Consider the following 24047-nt stretch of genomic DNA (forward strand, 5'->3'; position numbering starts at 1 on the left):
GTGCTTCATGTGTTTTTTCCAACTTGAAGTGAAACAAGAAGCTGTCTTAAAAAAGAGGTGTACATGTTATTCAATGCAGTTTTCAACAATTTATTTCTATTTGTTTCTTTGTATAGTGTCAAATGAAGGATAACCAAAAGCAAAGGCCAAGCCTATGAAAATCATTCAAATCTTTCTGCTCAGAAATCACCCTCACACTTCAGTTACTGCATAGTATTATTCTCACCTTCCCGCACAAACAGCAAGATTTATCAAAATACAGAAGACAATCTGTAATCTGAAAACTTGTGGGATTATCCATGTGCTGCAATTTAAACATCCAGTGAGTGTTTGCAGGTTTTAGACTGTTGGCTCTTTGGAGCTAACATCATATACTTTTGTTTTGTGGAAGAATAAGTTTTAGTTAAGGACAGCAGGGAGCTCTGAGGAGGTGCTTAAATGAAAGTAAAATTGTAATAGGCGAAATTGTGGAGCTGCCTTAAGCTTTGATTGTGACAAATGTAATCCCATGGTCTTCAGTGGTATTTTTGAATGAGTATTGTAAAATTTACCTCAATAACAACAGCAATGAGTAATATTAAGATGTGATAAATAATCTTCTTACTTTTGCCTGGACCCTGTAGATTCAGTCCCCCTGGCAATGACCAGATTACTCTTGTGGTTATCTGTTCACTATTTCAAAAGACTGATATTCTGGCTAATAATATGGAAAAGTTTTAATTCTAGTCACTGTACCAAGTAATACTACTCAAGAAATGGGAGCTAAAATCACCTCAGTATATCAATGAGAACTCTTTTTTTAATTAAGGAGAAATCTTTGATAAGACACTAGCCTGTGACATTTCAGTTTAAATTATGTCACTAATAGGAAGCTTGAAGCTTTTAACTTGTGGGAATTCAGTTTCTGTATTTCCTTTATATTTTATTAGTATTTTATGTAATATGTTCCAGATTTTGACACCTCCCTTTTCCTAAAGACAGCATGGGGAATGAAGATAGTTGAGAAGAAACATCAGCTGTAACATACTCAGTCCTGGGTCTGGAGTAGCCTGCCAAGTTGTGTTCACAACTTTCCCATTTCTCCTGGTTGTCACATTTGCAAATAGGTGAAATTTTCAAGTAAGATTTTTGCAGACATGCACTGATTTTGGTCATTTTTTCAAAAGAAATGTTTCTAAGGTCCAGGGGAATGCTTTCTGCTCTTCTCTATCTAGAGAAGACTACAGCAATCTAAAAAAGGTACAGTTGTCTCCCATGAAAGTATTTGAAATAGTTTTCTTGCTCAATGCAGATGAGGTGAGATAAGGAGATAGGACATGTGAGAAAGAGTTCATTTGATTTGTGTTGCCTTTGACACAGTTTCTCACAGTATTCTGCTTCGGAAACTGTCAGCCTCTGGCCTGGACAGGAGCACAATCTCCTGGGTGGAAAACTGGTTGGATGGCCGGGCCCAGAGAGTGGTGGGAAATGGTGTGAAATCCAGCTGGAGGCCAGTGACAAGTGGGGTTCCCCAGGGCTCAGTGCGGGGTCCAGCCCTGTTCAATGTCTTTATCAAGGACCTGGATGAAGGCATCGAGTGCACCCTTAGCAAGTTTGCTTATGATACTAAGCTGGGTGGAAGTGTCGATCTGCTGGAGGGTAGGGAGGCTCCGCAAAGGGATCTGAACAGGCTGGAGCGCTGGGCTGAGACCAATGGCATGAGGTTTAACAAGGCCAAATGCCGGGTCCTGCACTTGGGGCACAACAACCCTATGCAGTGCTACAGACGAGGAGAAGTCTGGCTGGAAAGCTGCCTGGAGGAGAGGGACCTGGGGGTGTTGGTTGACAGCCGACTGAATATGAGCCAGCAGTGTGCCCAGGTGGCCAAGAAGGCCAATGGCATCTTGGCTTGTTTCAGAAATTGTGTGGCCAGCAGGTCCAGGGAGGTTATTCTCCCTCTGTACTCAGCACTGGTGAGACCGCTCCTCAAATACTGTGTTCAGTTCTGGGCCCCTCACCACAAGAAGGATGTTGAGGCTCTGGAGCGAGTCCAGAGAAGAGCAACAAAGCTGGTGAAGGGGCTGGGCAACGGGCCTTATGAGGAACGGCTGAGAGATCTGGGGATGTTTATCCTGGAGAAGAGGAGGCTGAGGGGAGACCTTATTGCTCTCTACAACTACCTGAAAGGAGGTTGTGGAGAGGAGAGAGCTGGCCTCTTCTCCCAAGTGACAGGGGACAGGACAATGGGAAATGGCCTCAAGCTGCTCCAGGGGAGGTTCAGGCTTGACATCAGGAAAAAAATTTTCATGGAAAGGGTCATTGGGCACTGGAACAGGCTGCCCAGGGAGGTGATTGAATCACCTTCCCTGGAGGTGTTTAAAAGAAGTTTGGATGAGGTGCTGAGGGCATGGCTTAGTGATTGATGGGAATGGTTGGACTCAATGATCCTGTGGGTTTTTTCCAACTTAGTGATTCTGTGATTCTGTGAAATTAGAATATATATTCTTTGAGACATGGACTATTTTCACTTAATATTCCAATGATCTGGGTCATCAACACAAAGATAAATGAGCAGGAATTATGTGACGGTTATAAACAAAACAAGATACTTTGCCTTCCCTCTGTCATTAAGCACAGATCACAGCTCCCAGACCCCTTCATTTTCAGACATCCAGGACTCCTGTGTTCAAGTAAGAAAGGAAATCTAGCAGCGTTTCTTGAGGATCTTGCTACAGACTGCCTGCTAGTTTCAGTGTTGTCTTCTGAGAAGTCTGAAACAAGAGCTGCCCACTAAACCTTGGTGAAAACAGCAGAGAAAGTGATTTGAGACACAGTATCACAGGGGTCTAGCATTGCCCTTAGGGAGTCTGAACATCTATGTTTTTGACCGTGTGACAGCTACAGGCCTACTCAAAATGATGTACCTCTGACCATCCAGCGAAAGAGAAACTGAAGACTTAGCATAATGGGTTTTTACCTGTATTTATTGCAGCAGAACGTAGAGTGTAAAAGTACTCTTACTACAACCCACAACTGATAAGAAGAGCAACGTGTCTTCCTTACCATTACCCTGTTTGAAGAATGTACAGCAGATGCCCTTCCTTTGCTCATAAGGAAGCCTCAGTTCTCCTTGACCCCTTTTAAACATACACAGTCTTTTTCTGGTGTAATTTTTCATTTCAGTATCACTCTATGTATTTTCCCTCTAAACACTGCATTCACTTAATTTCTTGCTTTAATTTTGTTTCCTTTGATACCCTAACAGCTGGGTTTAAGAAAGTGTTGCTTTTATTTTTTATGACCAGAGGCAAGGAAATTAGCACCTTGATGGAAGGTGTACTACATGTAGCATATAGGTATTACAGAGCTCTTAAAATGCATTTCCCTTCACTGTGATTAGAAAAATTTAAAACAGGCATCATAATTTTCAGCCACTTTACTTTCTTTTCTCCCCACACTGCATTTGCAGAATGACAGACATAGAAATGTACGTTCTGAAAAACAGCTCAAGCCTTACTCTTGACATTGTTGTCAGAGGACAACAGCATTAATGAACTTCCTCTTTCACACGTGATATTAGACCATGCTATAGAGGATTAATTCACTAGTTAACCTTCTGTCCTTTTAGGCTATTCTCCACTGCAGCTACAGCTGTTACCTCTGAAACATCCTAGGTTTCCCTGCATTTAGAACTTACAGGCTGGATCGTGAGTAATGTCTGGGGCTGGAGGGGCAAGAAAGAACCCTGTGTTTGTTCCCACCTTCAGGAAGCAATGATCTATACAGAGGAGCATCTAGGAGCTGTTGGGATGAGATTAATTTGCTGCAAGATGCATGGAGAAGATAGGCAGGAGTAGTAGGCATCTCCAGTACGCTGTACAGAAAAGGAAACAGGCTCTCCCTCATAGGAATCCTGGAGAAATGTTACCTGTGGCTTCAAAGGGACAAACCCACTCCCCATTGCAAATACTAGGTTTGTAAATTTCATCTTCTATTTGCAGCAGGAAGGATTTAGGGACTTCTTAGAGCTACTCCCCAAAGGTGCAATGAGAATTTGCCTTTGCAATCAGGATCTCATGACCTCTGAAAATCCACAGTCCATTTTTCCAGCCATGCAGAGAAATATATCCAGTGATGAAATGATATGGGCACTCACAATATCTATTTTTAGGCACCTAAATAGGCGTTTGCGTTCATGGATTTGTCTCTGTGGTATCTTATGGAGTAAAAGAAAAATGCTCCCCTAGAAAATGACCTAGGGCAGAAATCTGCTCTTGGTGCTCTGAATCTCCTTAAATAAACCTGTCTCCATAGAACACAAAGAGAGTTTAAGGAAAGTAAGCTCCTAATACAAGCACTAAGGATACCATCTGGAAAATACTTTGTTATTTAATATGCATACTCCACAGACAACTAGACAGAAAATGGCATGCCTGTTAGCTGAAAGCAAATATATTGGAGAATACTGGGAAAATACAGGAAATGTTGTTAATTTAGTAGGGTCCTGTATCAAGGGTCAAGATAACTTAAATCTAGCACCCTGTGTGGCCCCTTGTCATTTCTAAGGGGAGCCTAAGATGCTGAAAGGCTCAGGGTCAGGGATGCTCTGTAATTAGGAGTGGACACTGGTTATTTTATCTGTCTTTCATTTTGCACCTGGACCTCAGTTTTCCAGGTTAAGGACCACTATTGATGTCCCTTTTAACAAATGCATGCAGTTGTGCTTTGGAGATTTGTGTTATCTTGTGTCTTAAGTGCAAAGAAATATCATATATTACTTTCACAATCAAAAATAAATAGAAAAGTAAAAAAATACAGTTGTTCCTATTATCCTTGTTACAGTATATCCTGTGATCTGTGTGGACAAGTATGTCAATGGGTCCTTCTGCAAGAGCTTAGCGTAAACCAGGCTCTCTGAAGATATTGCCCCACTCCTGTAAATCGTTTACTAAGTCTTCTAAGTAGCCCCATAAATGTAACACATGTTCATACTTAAAATTAGTCACAGATTTTAAAACAGTGAGCTTATATAGGGTCTTCTGCTCTCTTCTACTTGTTCATCCAGCTGCAACTTACATCTGTCACTGCTCACTCTTTGTTACTCACCCCTATGGTGTAAGTAACAAGGTGAGTTACTAGGTCTTGAGATGAGTAGTCTTACTTTGTGTGGAAAGCTGTATGAACATCAGGAAGGATTTGGGCATGCAGTAGTGAAGAGGAGATGTTTAAAAACAGTATAGAAAGGCTGCATGGCAAACTGTAGCATTTAGGTATAAATCTAAAGACAGAACTTTGTAAGGCTACCTAAAGTCTGCCAGGAGGAGACATTCAGAAGCTGGCAATTACCTACTACTCTAGACTGTTAAAACTAAAATATCACTTGATCATTTCCTCTCCATTTCCTACTCATAGTAGAGTCTGAATCATTATTTCTATGTGACTTTCTTATGTCTTATTTTCTGTAATATATTAAGAAAAACTCTTGCAGTCTTTGGGCCTCTTGACCAAAACCAGAAAGAACCTCTCCTTTTCAGAATATTTTACTATGTTTTGACAACATTGGAGGATTCTTTCAGCAATTTAGAATAATTCTGGCACATTACAAGGGCACACACTGTACTTCATTAGCAGGGATACTGTGAAAATATGAAATATGTTAGAGAAAACTGCAGGATATTTAGTACCATTTCTTCCTAAAACGTACAAAGCAGATGGTATGCAAAGTATCCATTGTTTTCTTATGTAGCAATAACCAAACACTTTAAATTAAGAATCATAACCAGTCTTCAGGAAATCTCATCCCACATTTTACACCAAAACAAAACACTTGCCAAATACAAAGTATCTTTAGATCCCCGGTGTTTTCTTTTAGTCTTTTCCATCTCCAAGACCTTCCTGCTGGGAATCCTACTGACTTGGAGGGAGGGAGTTTGGACAGGTGCTCAGCTGGATAAGCACTCAGGAAGACATTTAAGCAAACAAACAGAGCAGTGACAACTAATTGAGTCCTTGTAACTTATAGAGGCAAAGGCAGATGAGGGCAATAGTGCTCCTGTTGCTGCACTGTCTAGCCCTGAGCCTATCTAGCTGTTTGAAAATATCTACATTTTTTTCACTGTTTGTATGCCCTAAATTAACACTGCTGCATGCCTTGCCTTACCTGACTATAAAATGCATTCCTCAAAAAAAAATCTTCAATTATTTGGATCAAAGACCAATTAACACCAATTAACCTCAGTGACCATAGTATCATCCTGATAGACCTGTAGAGCTATCGCTGTTACTCTTCACTGACTAGATTATTTTCTGTCTAGAGAAGGGGCATTTCCTCTTACTAGATTTGAAGATCATGGTGTGACAACTTTGTATTTGCTTATTGCCAAGCACTGCTATCATGCCCAGTACGGCAATCACAGCATGAAAAAGAAGAGGATCGCTTTTCAGAATGGAAAAAAAAACCTAGTGAAGATAAATTTGAAAACTATTAGTGTACTTAAACTTACTATTTCTTTAGTAAATTGTTTCTTTTTTCACAGCAGATAAAGTGATGCTGAAGTCTAATAAAATTACTAAAATGAAAAAAACTCATGGTCTTAAATTTTCATCTAAATGGTTGTGGTATGAATTTTATGCAATCCCATTAATTTCAATAACACTGATTTGATGCATTAATCTATATTTACACCAATATAACTGAGAGAGCACAGCTTAGGCCACAACACAACAAAGGACTTACTGGTACACAGCACAGAGGTGTTGAGTGGGAATATCCCACCCTGTGAAAACAGTGCAGGCAGTGACCTGAGTTCTGGTGAAGGAAAGAAGCAAGAGGAAAGCCTAGCCAGCAGTGATGGCCTGTGAATGAGATTTTGGAGATGAATGCTTTCTGCAGAAAGGCTTCTCTATCTCTTCCTCATTTCTCTGTATGTGTTGTAAAGCAAGCATTTCCTTTCTCTTAATCTGTTTATATCTGGGGCTAGATTTTGAGACCCAGTCTTGATCAATAGTGGTTCACAGGACAGATGAAGGTATATAGCTTCTGTGGTGTAACAGGATAGCTTAATGAAAGAAGGGATGCAATCAGTTTGCTGGATGGAAAGCTCAGGGACTATCACAGTATCTAACACAACAGAGCCTTGAACTCACCTCACATACTCCATGACACATGAACATAAATAATAAATTGTTAGAGGAGAAGTTTAAACGAGAAGACAGAAACGAGGATTCTTAGTAGAGGTGAAAACAATCAAATTAGATATCACAATGCAAGTAGAGAAGAACTGGAGTCTTAACCTGCTCAGATTACAACCCTGTATTGAGCTCTTACCTTGTTATGAATATTCATGCCAACCAAGTGACAAGGAATGATATATGATGTAAGGGAGTATATTTAATTATTCCATGAAAGAAAGAGGGTTATAGTCTTCAGGAGCTTAAAAAAAAACACCAGCAAGACTCTGAAGTCAACCTGCAACTCGCACAGCAAATAACATAATGCTCATGTCACTGACACCTCTAGAGAACATCTTATCCTACCCTGTGCTCAAAGGAGGATCAAGGTTGCCCAAAGTGAAGTCCAGCTGGGTTTTTTAGTTTCTCTAAGCATGGAGAATACACAACATCTCTGGATAACATGCTCCAGTACTTAATCAACTTCAGATTTTGGATAATAAGTTGTCATGCATATGAATAGGCTAAAATGTGGATATTGAAAAGCAGGAACCCAGTATGCAGGCTAATAGTAATTGCTTTTCTTAATTTTCTCTTTCTTGTACATTTCTAACTGTCTAACTCCCATATGAGTTGGTGAGCTATTATTTAGAGACTGCCTACTAGATATAAAGCTTTACAAGCTCATTGTTGATAATGTCAATGTCATGAAGAATATTCAGGCCAGTTACAATATGTAGTACAAAGCTATCTAAAATGGTAAGTGTGGGCGTTTCAGGCGTGGGTCTTATCTCATTTGAAATTGAAATATGCTTGCAGTACTTGAATGTGGGAAGATTAATTAGCACCTCTGTTTCAAACAAGAAGGAGTAGAAAACCATCACAAGGAAAAGAGGAAGTGATGCTTTAAAAAGCTAGAAAGAGAGGGTTTTCAGCTGGAAAATAGTGCAGTATAGAAACAAAAGCATCCATTTCTCTAATCTGAAGACATGTAAAATGGTATTTGATGCTGACTGAATTTTTCAAAACAATACCATGGCCACATTTTTCTTAATTGCCAAGTAGCAACAAGCTAAGATGTTGAGTTCATTCTCAAGAAGCTACTAATTTAATCATATTTCAAGAGATCTGCTTTCCCGAATTCCAGTCTCACTTCCTCCAAGCAGGTAAAATTAATGAAGTTAGAAGGTAAACAAACAAACAAACAAGTCTCAATGCATATTATGGCACATTTCACTCTGGTGTATTTCAGACTGGAACACATTAAGCAGTCCTAGGTGTCATTTGAAAGTACCTCTCTGTTGTAGTTTAGGAAATAGAAGCTGCCATTTCCCTGTTTCATCTTTTTTCTATGATCCTTTACTGGTTGGGAACAGTTCCCTTTGATATGTCATATAGGATCACTCACAGATGCCTCTTTTATTCTTTATAAAAGCAGTCTCAAGGCACTGGTAGTTGGTTCCACCCTTCATTTACTATCAAAGGTTCTTTATATAATTTACTAAAATGACATTGAAAAGCAGCCTTCTTTTAGTGGAATAACTTTGTTAATGGGGTTTGGAGATTGCAAGCTAGGTAACTATATCATGTCTTACAGTAACAAGATGAAAGGGACATATTCGAGCCCTTGAAACCCCTGCTATCCCACAAGTGATTCACTGTCTTCTTTCAGCAAGCTCAGTAACACTTGCCAGTCTGACATTCATTTACAAGAAGGGCCATAAGGATGATCTGAGGAACTACAGGCTTGTCAGCATGGCCTCGGTACCAGGGAATATTATGGAACTGTTCACCTTCATTGCGCTCAACAGGCAGGTGCAGAGCAACCACTGGATCAGGCTCAGCCAGCACGGGTCATGAAAAGAAGGTCTTGCTTGACCAACGTGGTCTCCTTCTATGACCAGGTGACTCATTTAGTTTGTGGGGGAAACACTGTGGATGTTACTTTTCTCAACTTTAGTAAAACATTTGACACTGTCTCCCCCAGCATTCTCCTGGAGAAGCTGGGGGCTCATGGCTTAGACAGATATACTCTTCACAGGGTAAAAGAATGGCTGGATGGCCAAGCACAGGGAGTTGTGGTGAATGGAGTAAAATTCAATTAGCTGTTGGTCACAAGCGGTGTTCTCCAGGGCTCTGTTGGGTCCAGTCTTTTTTTTTTATTATCTTTATTAATGATCTGCATGAAGGTATTGAGTCCTCCTTCAGTAAGTTTGCATATGACACCAAATGGGCAGAAGTGTTGATCTGCTTGAGGATAAGAAGCCTCGGCAGGGGGATCTGTACAGGCTGGATCAATGCGCTGAGGACAATTGTATGAGGTTTAACAAAGCCAAGTGCTGCATCCTGCACTTTGATCACAACAACTCTGTGCAACACCATGGGCTTGAGGAAGAGTGAGTGGGAAGCTGCCTGGTGGTGCTGGTCAACAGCTGGCTGAATGTGAGCCAGCAGTGTGCCCAGGTGGTCAAGAAGGTCAACAGTATCCTGGCTTATACTAAAAACAGTGTGGCCAGCAGGACTAGGGAAGTGATTGTGCTCTAGTACTTGGCCCTGGTGAGCCTGCACCTCGAATACAGTGCTCAGTTTTGCGCCCATCACTACAAGAAAAACATTGAGTTGCTGAAGCATGTTAACCAATTTCCTTTTAGAGGGAGTTCACGTAAATCTTCTTGATTCTTGCTACATAAATGAGTTTACTCAGAAATTTGCATAGCACATGAAAATTCTCAACTCATTTTACAGTAAATATTTCATCTTTCACTTTAATCTGTTGAGAAAAGAAGTCAGTGAAATAACGTCTTGTGTATTTCTTGTACACAGTGCCTTCCTGAATTTCCTACTGTGGTTTTTTTGGTTAATACAAGCCCTGCAGGGGCAGTTTAGCTTAGTCAAAGTCAAGCTGCCTTGTATCATTCTCTCACATCCTGAACAACCATAATAATTCCTGAAACTGAACCTGTTTTGTAGTATATTGATAGGGCTAATGTTGAACAAAGCAAATAAAGTCAATTTGATTCTTCTATATTCAGATTAATCTGCAAAGCACAAAGTAATGAAAAAGTAATTTTGGCTATCAAACTGAGCAAATATGACAGCATTTATCAGGGGGAAGCTTGTGTCATGCACATACACAAACTTACCACAGCAACAAGCTGTAACGTTTTGTACCAGCTCTATATTCTTCACAGGAGTGCCTTTCTTCAAGATTGCTTTGGGAAGAGGGGAGGATAAAAGAAATTAAAAAAAGCTTAAAGACTTGAATTCCTTAGAAAGAAGAAGTATTGAAATGGCAATTTTGGAAGATATACAGTGAAAAGAATCCCTAAGATGAGTTCCCTTAGTGTAAGTTACCAGTCTGCCGTGACGGCGTGTCCCACAGAAATTATATGTATTGAAAATTAATTACCCACAGAACAAAATTTAAGTATATCTATTGAGATTTCTCTAAGACTTAGCTGCAAAGCGTCACCTATCTAAAAGCAGGCATCTAACAAGGCCTGTGGAAAAGCCAGCTCAAGTTCCTCAGTTCCTTGTGGGCTCGTATGTCAATATGTATTCTGATGACCAACAAATTTCTTAAATTTCACAGGTTTGGGAGCTAAACAGTCATATCACAAGAATCTGTCAAACTTAGGTTCTAAGAACATAACAACCGATATGAGATTTGATCTTAGGATGCCAATATATGTCAAATGGGAAAGAGGTGTATAACCATTGCGCAAGAACATTACATTTCACAAGATGGGGGCACTGTCTCACAGTTAGGAATATACTAGTGCTGAGTAACATTCTTAGTCAAGATGAACTACAGGGAAGGGAGAGCGGGGAAATTATTGGAACCTCGCAGAAAGCTAATAACTTACTTTGTAGAGAATTTGTAAATGGAAGTGGGGATGATCTTTTAAATTCTTGTTGTATAACACATAGAATGAATGCAAAGGAAATCTTACAGTTCGTGTTAGAAAACATAATTTGTCTCCTTTAACTGGTTAGAGTACTGCAGCACTACCCCAGACAGGATCACACAGGACTTGTTCATTCAAATGAAGTCTTTTGTACTGCTGAGATTTCCTTGTGAAGGAATAAGAGTATTTCCACCACCTAGTATATTTAGCTTTTCTGCTGGGTAGCTTTATATCCTGACAATGGCTCTTTAGAATCTGAAATTTCAGTGATTACCGTCAGATACAAGAAAGTATTTATAGTGGAGAAAGATATGAAGTGGGTCCAAATCAGGTAATGCACTGCAGTCACCAATGTAAACAAACAGCAGCTGGTACAGTTCCTCGCTCATTTTTTTGTACTCTGTTAACGCTATGCACTCATTGTCTTATCTGTCTTAGTGGAGGTAAGTTCACAATGGCATTACAGAGGTGAAAAAGTATCCCTTTAATTAGATTTTTATTGTAAGTTAATTAATTGTTTATGGGCTGCTGTTTTCGAGGACAAAAAGGACAAAGTAGGTTTTTTTTTACTAATGGGAGGCATAAAATAATAGCACTCTTTTCCATCCAGACTTTCTCAAAGAAATTGTGCTGAGTGAGAAGGCATGTACTACCAAAGTATGCTAATCAAGTAACAAAAATACTGAGTTGGGATGTTGTAAATTAAGAGACACAATATTTACTTTTCTTCAGCAATTCTAGTTGAAAAGAATGTTACATATTCCAGTCAAAAAGGATGGAAAACCTTGGGGAAAAGAGCAAAAGTAATGTGTGGGAGAAAAACTAAGACTTATTAACTTGAAGACAATGGGCATATTAGATCACAATGGAGTGAAATTCTAGCCCTGGTGTAATCCATGGAGGCTTACCTCTGTTTTTAATGATTACAAGACTTTGTCTGATATATTAATGACAACTGAACTGCAATAAAAAATGAAATTAAAATGCTTAGTGATAAACTGTAATCCAAACTAGACTCCCTTTTTTCACTCAAGTAAAAATGAAGGTTTGCTATATGAAGGAAACAACATCGGAACTGCAGTTATTCTTTTGAAGACATGGGCTTTGCAGGTAAAGCTGCATGTTTGAAGAATAATCATGACAGGATTGTCTATAAGGCCACTAGTTGCAGAGCATAATTGGAAATAAAAATGGTCCTTGAATATGCATGTTAAAAAAACTTGACTTTGTGAAGATTTCATCCCATGGATTAAGGAACTTGGCACTGTGAAATAACAGTGCACTTGTACCAGTATCACACATTGCATGGATTGACTCATATTCAGCCCCATCCATTTGGAGGCAAAATACGTTGTGCCTGTTCGTGACTTTAAACCAGCAGCTCCTATTTCTGAAAATAATCCTAGAGGGGTGTCTTTTAAAGGTTTGGAAAACAGGACAGAATTAAAATCTGACTGGAGAAACAATCCACTACTAAATAACACAGAGCCTGGAGCAATTCAAATAAAACTTCTTTCAGATGTCACTTGCATTGTTGCAAACTCCCATTAAAATAAAGCCTGACCTATTTTTCTTTTGTTTCAAAACTTGTTCCCTTTGACATTTTGTTGCTGTTGTAATTGCTGCTTCTCTTTTGTTCATTCCCCACTCTGGCATTCATTATCGCAGTGTGCTTTTGCTGTGCATTCTGCTGCCCAAAAAGGGATCTGGCAGAACGTGCCACGTGTCTGAAATCTCCAGGATCATTACAATGTTCCTGCTTTGCTGGATTTGGCATATAGATCGAGATGGAAGCAAGTTTTCCTTTACCCAGTGGCAATCACCACCTTTGACAACAAAACAGGACAAAGGGCATTTCATTGCATACTTACCTCTACACTTTTACACCTTGGAAGGAAATTTGCTGGTTTAGCAAGTCATGGACATGCTAATCCAAAGTACACTATGCACACAGCTCTGTCCCTGTGTGTGTGTGTCAGCATGTGTTATACTGTAACAATTACATAAAATATTTAAACAAGACATAACTGCATTAAGAAAACAGACTAGCAGAGAAGCAGATTGTTAACAGCACCTCTCTGGGTTAATTCACAACCCCTGCCTAAGTTTTCCCTTTCCCTTTTCTGCTTGCTCAAGGGACCACCAGTGTCTACTGTTCCTCAATTTTTCCCTCATTGCATCTGTGTGGTGGCAAGACTTGCTACCACATTAGAGATTTTTTTCAGACACATAGTAATATATATATACAGGTAAACAAATATTTTAAGGCTTTCTTAAAAGTATTGCTTAGATAGCTAAACAATAGGAAACAGAAGATGGAGGAAATGGAGTCTCAAAGAAAATAATATTTTCCTCTTGAGTCTGTGGTTAGAAAGCAGTACTTAACAGTTCCATAAACAATGTCTTTGTATAATCTTACTGGTGGGAAAAGGTCTTACTTGAGAGCTTTAAGGAAAGTGGCAGGAAACTCAGCTTTTCAGAAGGATTCTTCCTATTAGTTTGGTTTGCTGCACTGCATACTTTTAAGTGACAATGAATTTTATATATTGCTCCTCACTGTCAGTAGGAGATTACTCACGCAGAGATACATTTAGATGATGTTTTTGTCTAGCCAAGCATAAGAGGAAAGAGTTGCTTTGTGTGTAAAACCTTAGAAGTAATTTTTTTCCCACTTTGCTTCCTACTCTTTCCTTGATTTTGTAACACAAAAGAGGATCAGTGCTCTTTTCTTGCATAACATACTGACATGGTGGGCATGTTTCTCCTGTATTGAACAGGTCACTGTCATTGCATCTGATCCCAGACCAGCCTTTGACTCTCCTAGGAGGGTGATTTTGGTTGGTGGGGGGAATTCTCTATCAGGAATGGGCAGTGAATGTGGAAAGTCAACACTTTGCCAGCCACCCAGCTTCATACATGTCCTTATATCATAAAACAGGGAAGCCCAGATTTAACAGAAGCCCATATTGGAAAGGAAGTTATTTTCTCTCCTCTCTTTTCTCCTGCCTTTCAGAAGCCTGTTTCCTTCAGCATGGTGACCCCTGAGGAGAGGGCGAAGGATAGGTCAGCACTTCCACCTCTCTGGGTGGATATGCTGTGAATGGTTGATACTCCTGTGGAAGCTGACATTATCTGGGATAGTTCTCTAGGTGCTGTAGGAGACTTCAAGAGGAAAAACTGCCTGCTCATTTACTCTGTTAAGTTGATTATAATGCAAAAAGTTTACAACAGAATAACAGAGAGGATCAGGCTTACTGTATCTGCACCACCATGACTATGGCTGTATTAATAGAAATGCAGAAAAGTAACCATAGAGAAATACAAAAATTCCTTCTCAAATATGTCTTTACTACCTTCACTATCCCATTACAGCCCCTGTGATGATAAATTGTCCTGCCAGAAAGAAGATCAAAGTCAAACCCTATTTGAGTACACCTTTTACCTCTAGAAACCTAAAATACTCAAGTGCATCTCTCTTTAGGAGATTTCCAATCCAAAATATTCATTCATACCTCCCAAGGTTCCTACCCGAATATAGCTCTGACTCACATGAGAGTCAGTATGTAGTTCCATGTCCAGGGATCTGCCAAATTTGATTTTACCTTTCATTAACTATTATCTCATTACCATGGAGAATAATATAATAATGAGACTTATTTTATACGCAGGAGAAAGTAGTAAATATTCACATGCCAAATCCAAACTGAAGTAAAATAATTAAAGAGGGGAATGCAACTGGGGAAGAAGACAATTAAAACTTGACTAGAAAAAGGAATTTTTCTATAATCATAGTTTTTAGTCTGAGAAGCAAGCAAATTCAATATTAAGATTCCATCCCTACAGCTAAATAATGCTGTTGCACAGCAGCTATGGTTTCTAGCTGCAGCTGAAAGGAGTTGTTAAAAAAACATCAACAAAATACTTCACAAGGCTACAGGCATCTTCATATGCTGTCCAGGGAAATCTCAAATAAGAAGCCTTGTCTTAGAGTCCTACACATGGGAAAATCTTCAGATTAGACTTTACAACAGATTACAATTCCTAACACCTAATTTGACACTTCCACTCTTCAGAGAATTTTGGGGCATTTCACAATGACAAGAAAAGTTACTAATCACCACTGTGAGGCTGAGAACTTTGTTGCCTACATTTTCACCTACAGTAAAATAGTATCCCAAGGAAGGATTCCAAGAACAGCAAAGAACGTAGGGACATATCATTAACAAAGCAAATGTTTAAATTTGGTTACAGAGAACCCTCTGCCATGAAAGGAGAATACCTGCTTAACTTCCATGAATATAGTGGCAACGTGGGACTCAGTCATGAAAAGATGAAAATAAGCATGCATTGTATCACAGATAAAGACACAGGTATATAACAGTACAATAGGTCCAGTGGTGGACTAAAACTAAAGGAAGCCTATTGTAATCCATGAAAGCACCATTTACAACATCTATAATATCTTTTTTCTAACGTCTTGTGTAGAAGACAGCACATTTGAGTGCTGTCATGCATACATATATATACATACATACACACACACCTCCACACAAAGCCAAGTTTCTGTAATGTTGGAAAATAAAAGAAAACACTTGTAACCCATGCTATTGGGAGCTCACCATAAACTTGAAAGGCAACAGCAATAGGGTTAAAACATCTATCTTCTGTATGAGCAGTAGGTCAGTTAGAAGCTCCTGTGAAATTCTTATTTCATCATAAAAAAGAAAAAGATCTCAAATCGTGACATCAGAGGATTTAATGAATTATATACATTAAGGTAAATTTTTTTAGATGTAAATGGTATGGACTGAATAGCCTGAATAACTGGTTCAGATTTCTTCAAGCCAAAATAGCCATGATGAGTTAAAATGCACTACGATGAAAAAGGGAGAATATCAGTATTTGCTGATGTAGAAGTGTGTATCTGGCAGTTGTTTGTCCAGTCACTGAGATTACTAAACTGTGCGTTAAGACATCTTTTAGACATTTGGTCACCTCCTTCCCCACATGAAGGAAGAACTTTAATACACAAAGGTAGGCTTTGGATATCTGCAAGTACATTGGAGGACAGAGTTGATCCTGAACTTTGTAGTTTGCCAGGGTCACTTGTCACTGTCAATCTTCCACTTAAAAAGAGATTTTCAACACTGTACTGCAAATTCAAACACTAAATTTCCTTTAAAATTCTAAGGCTACACCATTCTGAAAATCACATTCTGAAAGATTATTTAGTAATAAGCATGAAACACTTTGCCTAATCTAAGGCGTGGGCAATGCTAAGGACTTCTCTATAATGCTTACACCATATGCACAAACATGGAACATTTAGGAGAGAAAAATGTCCCCAGTTTACCAGACTGCCAATATTGCTGAAACATTTATTGATCGTGGGACTGAAATCAAACTTCAAAGACATGAAACAAATCCCAAACTTGAAAAACAGTTATTCAAGTTGATTCCTTTTATAATTCATACAGAATTATGGTGTACAGAACATCTCCAGCTACTGTAACTAGCCTAAATGTGCTCCTGTTTTTCTCCTGCTCTCCAGAAACTACTCATGTTCTAATTGACCACAGTTACACATCTTGTCTGGTTTTCATCCTCTGTTCTTCTTTCACTGAATTTTACCCCATTATTTCTTTTTACTGCTCCCTAAACTGCTCTAAACAATTCTTCCAACTGTTTTACCACACAGAAAAAGAATTTTATGTTCAAGCATTAAACATTTTGTTTAAACATTAAACAATACTATTTTTCTCTTTAGTGTTAATCCAGTTCAAAAGCAGGATTTAAATTGGCTTACAAATAGTCTGACACAGCTCCTTTACAACTTGTGTCAAAAATCAAGGCACCTTCCCTTTATCAGCAATCTAACTGTGTTATCACTTTCATGTGGGATCTTTCTTTATTATTAGGCCTAGGATATGCCACACTCAAATGGAAAATGATTTTTCAGTGCCACATTAACAATTTTAGAAACTTTGTTAAATTTTTTTTCCAAACACAACAGCATTACGAACATCGTGCTAATCACAATCAGTCACCTGGTGACTTCATAATCTTATTATGATACAGAAATGAGATTTCATAATACATACAAATAACCACATAATTATTTCCTGTTCTCTTGTTAATTGTGTGAAAAGTTCTAGAGCATTGGTTTCAGTGGAGAATCCTGTCTTTAGGACTATGCTGCCAGTGGCAGATATTATGGATACTTCATTTATTATTTGCACTCCTAAACATTATCATAATGCAAACAAAAGTGCTAAACCCCTCCACAAGTTAAGTTAATTTGGTTTTGAGTTTTGGTATTTTATTCAGATGATTCAACAGCTCATCCTAAAACTTCTGCTTTGAAGCCTGGATAAATCAAGAGATAGTAAACATTGTGCTTTCTACCGATAGTTCTAGTCCAGCCAAGGTCAATAATGAAAGAAATCCATTAAAAAATGAAAGAACTGCTGTATGTCAGAATGTGTTATATAATTTCATTTAAATTATTAGAAATGTTATCAGCTCTGTAGTTTGGTAGACGGAGGAGAAAGACTAGAGCACTATGAACAATGAGATTTTTTAGAATATTTTAGCTGAATCAAAAATATTGAAATAGAAAAATTTGTTTATGTCAACACAATATATTTTGTTGAATCAAGACAAAATGTTTTCTTCCATTTCAAGCCAAATGAAATATTTCATTTGACCAGAAAGGAAATATCACTTTTCATTTTCAAGTTACTGTAGTAGATCATGTCTCTTAAGGCTCGTATCACTTCAAAACAAATGTAAAAACTGAACATCCATTTCATTAAAAACCAAAAAGTTTCTTTAGAGCAACCTTGGTGCACCAGGATGACTATTTGATAGGCACCCATGGATGTCCCTGCCTATACTCCCTTTGGACTGCTATAAAACCCATGGCACGCTGGTTCCTTGGGCTGACCCTGGTGGCCCTCCTTATGCCCTGCTCCCTGAATAAGGTAGTGGCACATTCCTGGCTGCCAGGTCCTGTCCTGCCACTCACAGTGGACACCTCAGTGCTCCTGGTACCCACAAGACCCTAAGTCCTCCGATGTCCTGGCACTGACATTTTTAAGTTCTTCTCTCTCATACTTTTCTGTTTTGGAAAAATAATGTTATTTATTTCTACATGAGTACACTGATTCCCTCTTCCTATTGAACAGCTTTGGTGATTTGTATTCAATATGACAATAATAACAAAAAAATATGCTCAAACCTAGAGAAGGTAGAGATCAGGTTTATATTCTCAGCGAGTCATTGACTCAAAACACATTTTCCACTTTCCTAAAGTGTATATGTGCCTCATCCATATGCCCACCATATCCAATGAATTTTCTAGAGCTTTATTAAATAATTACACAGTGCACCAAGCTCCGTGACTAGAAGTTGGAACGAGTGGTCAGCAATACCAGTGATCCAGATCTAGTTTTTTAGTTCAGACTGGACAGAGCTGTAGGAAAAAGCACCTCAAACATATCATATGTTAATCTGATCTTTTGTCTGAGCACCCTGCTAGTATCTTGCTGACCCTGTTTCCCTGTGGTTGTCTCTTCTCTTCATAGAATCATAGAATCACTAGGTTGGAAAGGACCCACTGGATTAAGTCCAACCATTCCCATCAATCACTAAACCATGTCCCTGAGCACTTCATCCACCTGTCTTTGGAACACCTCTGGGGAAGGTGACTCAACTACCTCCCTGGGCATCTTGTTCCAGTGCCCAATGACCCTTTCCGTGAAATGTTTTTCCTTGCACGCTCTTCTGTACGCTGTTTTCAAGGTGACCACAGAAGAAAGCTATGCTCAGTTTCCTGCTGCTCCTCCATCTTACACTGTCACCACCGAGACCCGCAGTTCTGAGTCCAGTTCAGCAACACAGTGTTCATCATAAAATTATCCCCATAACTGTGTTTTTGTCTAGTCCTTGAATTTACAGCTAAGCTCTGGTGGTCAACACCGAAATACTGTGCGGGACATTTAGAGACCTCAGTAGTGCATCACTGCTCCTCACTAGTGGAGAAAATTAAAGGATTTCTTTTAAGTTTTTTCAAACAGTTTACGATTTTCAAAGACTTACCAGAACAACTGTGTTTATCCTGGTGATGAGGTTGACAGAGCACAAATGTTAGTATAAAAATGGAAGTCTGCGGGGCTTTTCCTTGGCCATACTGAAAATCTGGACTTTGATGTCAGATTAAATAATAATAATAAAAAATGTTCTTATTTATGAGGTTCTAAAGCAGATTTCAACACATTCTGCAGGGAATCAGACAGAAGAATTTGAGAAAAGGTGATGCTTCCAGTGGATCACATTCAAAGCCAACTGAAATCAGGAATAAAATGTCCTTTACCTTACAGTATTAGGAATCAAGTGAAAGAAATTTTAGGTAAGGGCAGTTTTCACTGGATTTTGCATGCTTTATGGAGTCCTTTGCCAACTAATGTATAGAAATGTCTAGAGAGGCTTCATATTTTGACATAAAAGTGCATAGTTCTCTATGACACATTCCTTAGAAAGAAAGTATTACCAATTAGAGTTTTCCTACTTTTATAGGAAGATTATTTGCAAAATAAGTCCCAATGTGTACATGTGCTTCATTTAATATTTACATTGTTTGCTGGGTTTTACTCCAAGAGGTTTTTGACTGCAGGATGTCTGTTCTTCAGAGAAGGTATGTTTGGGATGCTTTTTGGCTGTAGGATCATGTCGCTTAGCAATTTCTCTTCAACAATCATTGTCCTCTTCCCACAGAATCTCTACCAAATATTGCACATGTTGGCCCATCCTAGCCACCTCCCAGGGAAAGGAAAACCATAGATGCTGATGCATGGAGGGCTCTTGACTCAGGTTACATTAAAACAAACTTATACTTGGCAAAATTCTGTGATATTTAACAAATACTGCATTTACCCTGTAAAGATTTTGGTTAATATTATTTTTGTTGACAGCAATGTACTACTTGTGTAGACGAGTTCTTGGTTAGTAATACAAAGTTTATTCTCATACAAATCATGAGGATATTTCAACCTGTTTTCTTCCTGTGCTCTAGGATCATTCTGAAATGTTAACAGAACCTTAAAAAGGAAATATTACTTTGGCAAGTCATTTCCTAACCTCAATAGCTCCAGTGCTATTGAAGAAAGTTCTCCAGAAACAGGTAGCAACAGCATCACTTACCCTAGTAAGGATGCCACTGGACTTAATAGAAAATAAAGTAGATTCTTAATTTCCATGGTAACACCATTTGGACTACAGTTTTTAGTTTTGCTCATTTGGACTACAGTTTTTAGTTTTGCTCAATGGTCTACAGTTTAACAATTTCATTTCTGTAAAGGCTGCAACAGTCAAAGATGCTTTAACTTTTGGGCGATAATCCCTTTTGAAAGAAGCCTGTCTTTACATGTTAAAAATGAGAGAAGTTTATGTTTCTGTGTGGGAAACAGATTTTAGTTCTCTCCAGAAACACAATGTCTCCTTTCCTCAGACCATGTAAGCATATTGGGAAGAATATATTAGGAATGATCAGGAAGAATTTATTAGCTGAATATTTTCTATTCAAATAGCAGTCCCAAATCTGCAGGAGAAAGATTTTTTTATTGATTTCCAAACACTCATATTCTGGTTGCTCTTCTGGTCTTTTCACCTTATTTTAGCAGCAAATGGACAGGTTTTTAAGCTCTTCAACCTCATGCTGGTTACCTGCAGGAAACTAAAGTATGTAAAGGAGAGAGAAAAATAGTACTATAACATATAAAAGTGTAAGATATGATAACAGATACACAGTTTGTTACAGACAAGTTAAACTCCTAAGCAGTACTTCCACAAAAAATTTTGGAATCATTCATTCAAGAGATGGGGCATACTAAACTTAAGAAAAAAATTGTAGATACTGGGCACCACCTGAAGCCACCATGTATAACTGTGCCATCAACCACCATCAGCTGATGTGAGCTCAGACTCAGCTCATTGCCATGGTAGTGCAAGATGAAAGCTAGGGCAGACTTGAAGGGCAGAGAAAATTAAACAGGTGGAGTAGCAGTCAACAGCTCTGAAAATAATGAGTTTTCTTCTCCTTTTATCAGTCAATTGTCAAAAAGATACAAGACTTTCCACTATAATAAGGAATATGTGTGGTCCCTCTTCCATCCAGAGGGACTTTGACAGACTTGAGAGGTGGGCCTGTGCGAACATAACAAAGTTCAAGAAGGGCCAAGGCAATCCCAAGCACAATTAGTGGCTGGGCAGATAGTGGATTGAGAGTAGCCCTGTGGAGAAGGACTTGGGAATGCTGGTGGATGAGAAGTTCAACATGAGCCAGCAATGTGGACTTGCAGGCTCAAAAAACAACTGCATCCTGAGATGCATCCAAAGAAATGTGACTAGCAGGTCAAGGGAGGTGATTCTCACCCTCTACTCTGCTCTAGTGAGACCTCACCTGGAGTGCTGTGTGCAGTTTTAGAGTCCTCAGCATAGGAAGGACATGAATCTGTTGAAGCAAGTCCAGAGGAGGCCACAAAGATGGTGAGAATCCTGGAACAGCTCCCATATGAGGACAAGCTGATAAAATTGGGATGGTTTAGCCTAGAGAAAGGAAGCCTCTAGGGAGAGTTTATAGCAGCCTTCCAGCACATAAAGAAAGCCTACAAGGAAACTGAGAAGAAGCTATATATAAGGGAGTGTAGTGACAAGATGAGGGGAAACAATTTTAAACTGAAAGAGGTTAGTAGTAGATTAGATAGTAAGAAGAAATTTTTTTTACTGTAAGTGTGGTGAGGCACTGGCACAAGTTGCCCAGAGAGTTATGTGTGCCCCGTCCCTGAGGTGTTCAAGGCTAGGCTTGATGAGGTTTTGAGCAACTTGATTCAGTGGATGGTGTCCCTGCCAATGGCAGGGTAGTTGGAACTGGATCATCTTTAAGGTTCCTGCCAACCCAAACTATTCCATGATTCTATGATTAATTTAACTTGCCTTCAGAGGAAACAGCTGTAGTTAGTGTTTATAATTTTTAAATGTTAACAGGCATTGACATTTGAAAATGAACAAATAATTATATGCATTAGTGAATAATACCAAGGTAAAAAAAATGGTTTACAAAGCCTTTCTACAGGGCATACAGTCTTGCAAGTGTTGAAGACACTTAAAGCTGTGCACACTTCGTAATTCTTAAACTATATTTGGTTTCCATTATGTTATAATTCAGTAACAAGTACCACTTTCCACTTGCCACCACAGTCCTTCGTGAGAGGAAAGTTTCACTATAATATACTTTGCAACAGGCAGAGCTCTTCCTCAGTTTGATTGGATGATCATTTTAGGTCCCTTCCAACTGAAAATTATTCTGTTCTGTTCTATCCTATTCATAATATACACAAATGGTGTAAGAATCTGGTCATCACTGAGTCATTTACAGGATATTAGATGTAGTGTGTCAGCATGTTGCTTCTTCTTCTTCAGCCCCTTCCTTCTGAAGTCCTCATACACATCTAGTTGCTTTATTCCTTGCGGCTTGGCCACAAGTAGCTGTAAATGATTATCACATGGACTATCAGTCACACATTATCATGGCAATATTGCCACTTCCTACCAGCAGCACAGGCTTTGTTAGTCCTACTTGGCTATTTTTATCATACTTATAATTTACACTTCTGTTTTGTTTTGCAAATAGACAATTTGCAGGATAGGTTGGATTTACTAGAAAATAAGAAGAGAGGCAGACCTGAGAATTAGTTATTTCACATAGCCACTGAAAAATCTGATAAAGAGAATCAAGACGGTTACTGGACAGTGGGCAACTGGCTTCCCCTAGAGCTATATTTGACCTTCAACAACATTTGAAATTGGTTGCAAAATTCTAATGCTTTTGCTGCTGAACAAGGCAGCTACCTTTTCATCAGGACTGCTGTCCTATGTATCATCTATTTTATTTTTATTTTCAGCTGACTGCCTAAGTTCTTTTTCTCCTTACAATCTTTTGTATGCATATGACTTTTTGTATGCATATGCTCCTTGAATACTGTGTTCAGTTCTGGGCCCCTCACCACAAGGAGGATGTTGAGGCTCTGGAGCGAGTCCAGAGAAGAGCAACAAAGCTGGTGAAGGGGCTGGAGAACAGGCCTTATGAGGAACGGCTGAGAGAGCTGGGGGTGTTTAGCCTGGAGAAGAGGAGGCTGAGGGGAGACCTCATTGCTCTCTACAACTACCTGAAAGGAGGTTGTGGAGAGGACGGGGCTGGGCTCTTCTCCCAAGTGACAGGGGACAGGACAAGAGGGAATGGCCTCAAGCTCTGCCAGGGGAGGTTTAGGCTGGACATTAGGAAAAAATTTTTCATGGAAAGGGTCATTGGGCACTGGCACAGGCTGCCCAAGGAGGTGGTTGAGTCCCCTTCCTTGGGGTGTTTAAGGCACGGGTGGACAAGGTGCTAAGGGGCATGGTTTAGTGTTTGATAGGAATGGTTGGACTCGATGATCCAGTGGGTCTCTTCCAAACTGGTTATTCTATGATTCTATGACTTAGTGTTGATCAGCTCCTCCCCTCTGCTGTAGCTTCTGTCACTTATATTGTTAGTTGCTGTGTAGAGTGCATGCTCTTGACACACAGACCATGCTCTTTTATACTCCCTTACAGGACAGAGAAGCAACAGCAGTCTCCATCCAAAGTCATTTTAGCTTAGAGTTCGTGGTAGATGCAACCAGTAGTGAAATGTTGCAGTGTTAACCTGGGTCAGGGCCATCCATGTCACAGCATGATGAGCTCACATTCGAAAGTGAGACCACGACCTTTTAACCTTTCTCACATTTGAAAGGAACCTAAAGCAAATCTCAGGGACAGATGCTCAAGGCTGTGTCTGCTGCAAGTAGGCAAACCTAGCTGTAAAGCCAGGTGCATGTTTCAGAGAAATGGAATGAGTACAGCTGAACTCTTCTCCTTTCAGATCAGAGGACAGGCCTAAAAAGGCTTCCTTGACTA

General features: G+C 39.3%; 1 protein-coding gene across 1 annotated transcript in view; it reads left to right on the forward strand.

The window, feature by feature from the left end:
• Positions 1 to 24047, forward strand: part of TOPORS (TOP1 binding arginine/serine rich protein, E3 ubiquitin ligase) — a 567831-nt gene that overhangs the window by 145153 nt on the left and 398631 nt on the right. The window lies entirely within an intron of this gene.

The sequence above is a fragment of the Phaenicophaeus curvirostris genome, chromosome Z, assembly GCF_032191515.1.
Source record: "Phaenicophaeus curvirostris isolate KB17595 chromosome Z, BPBGC_Pcur_1.0, whole genome shotgun sequence".
In the NCBI taxonomy this organism is placed as follows: Eukaryota; Metazoa; Chordata; class Aves; order Cuculiformes; family Cuculidae; genus Phaenicophaeus; species Phaenicophaeus curvirostris.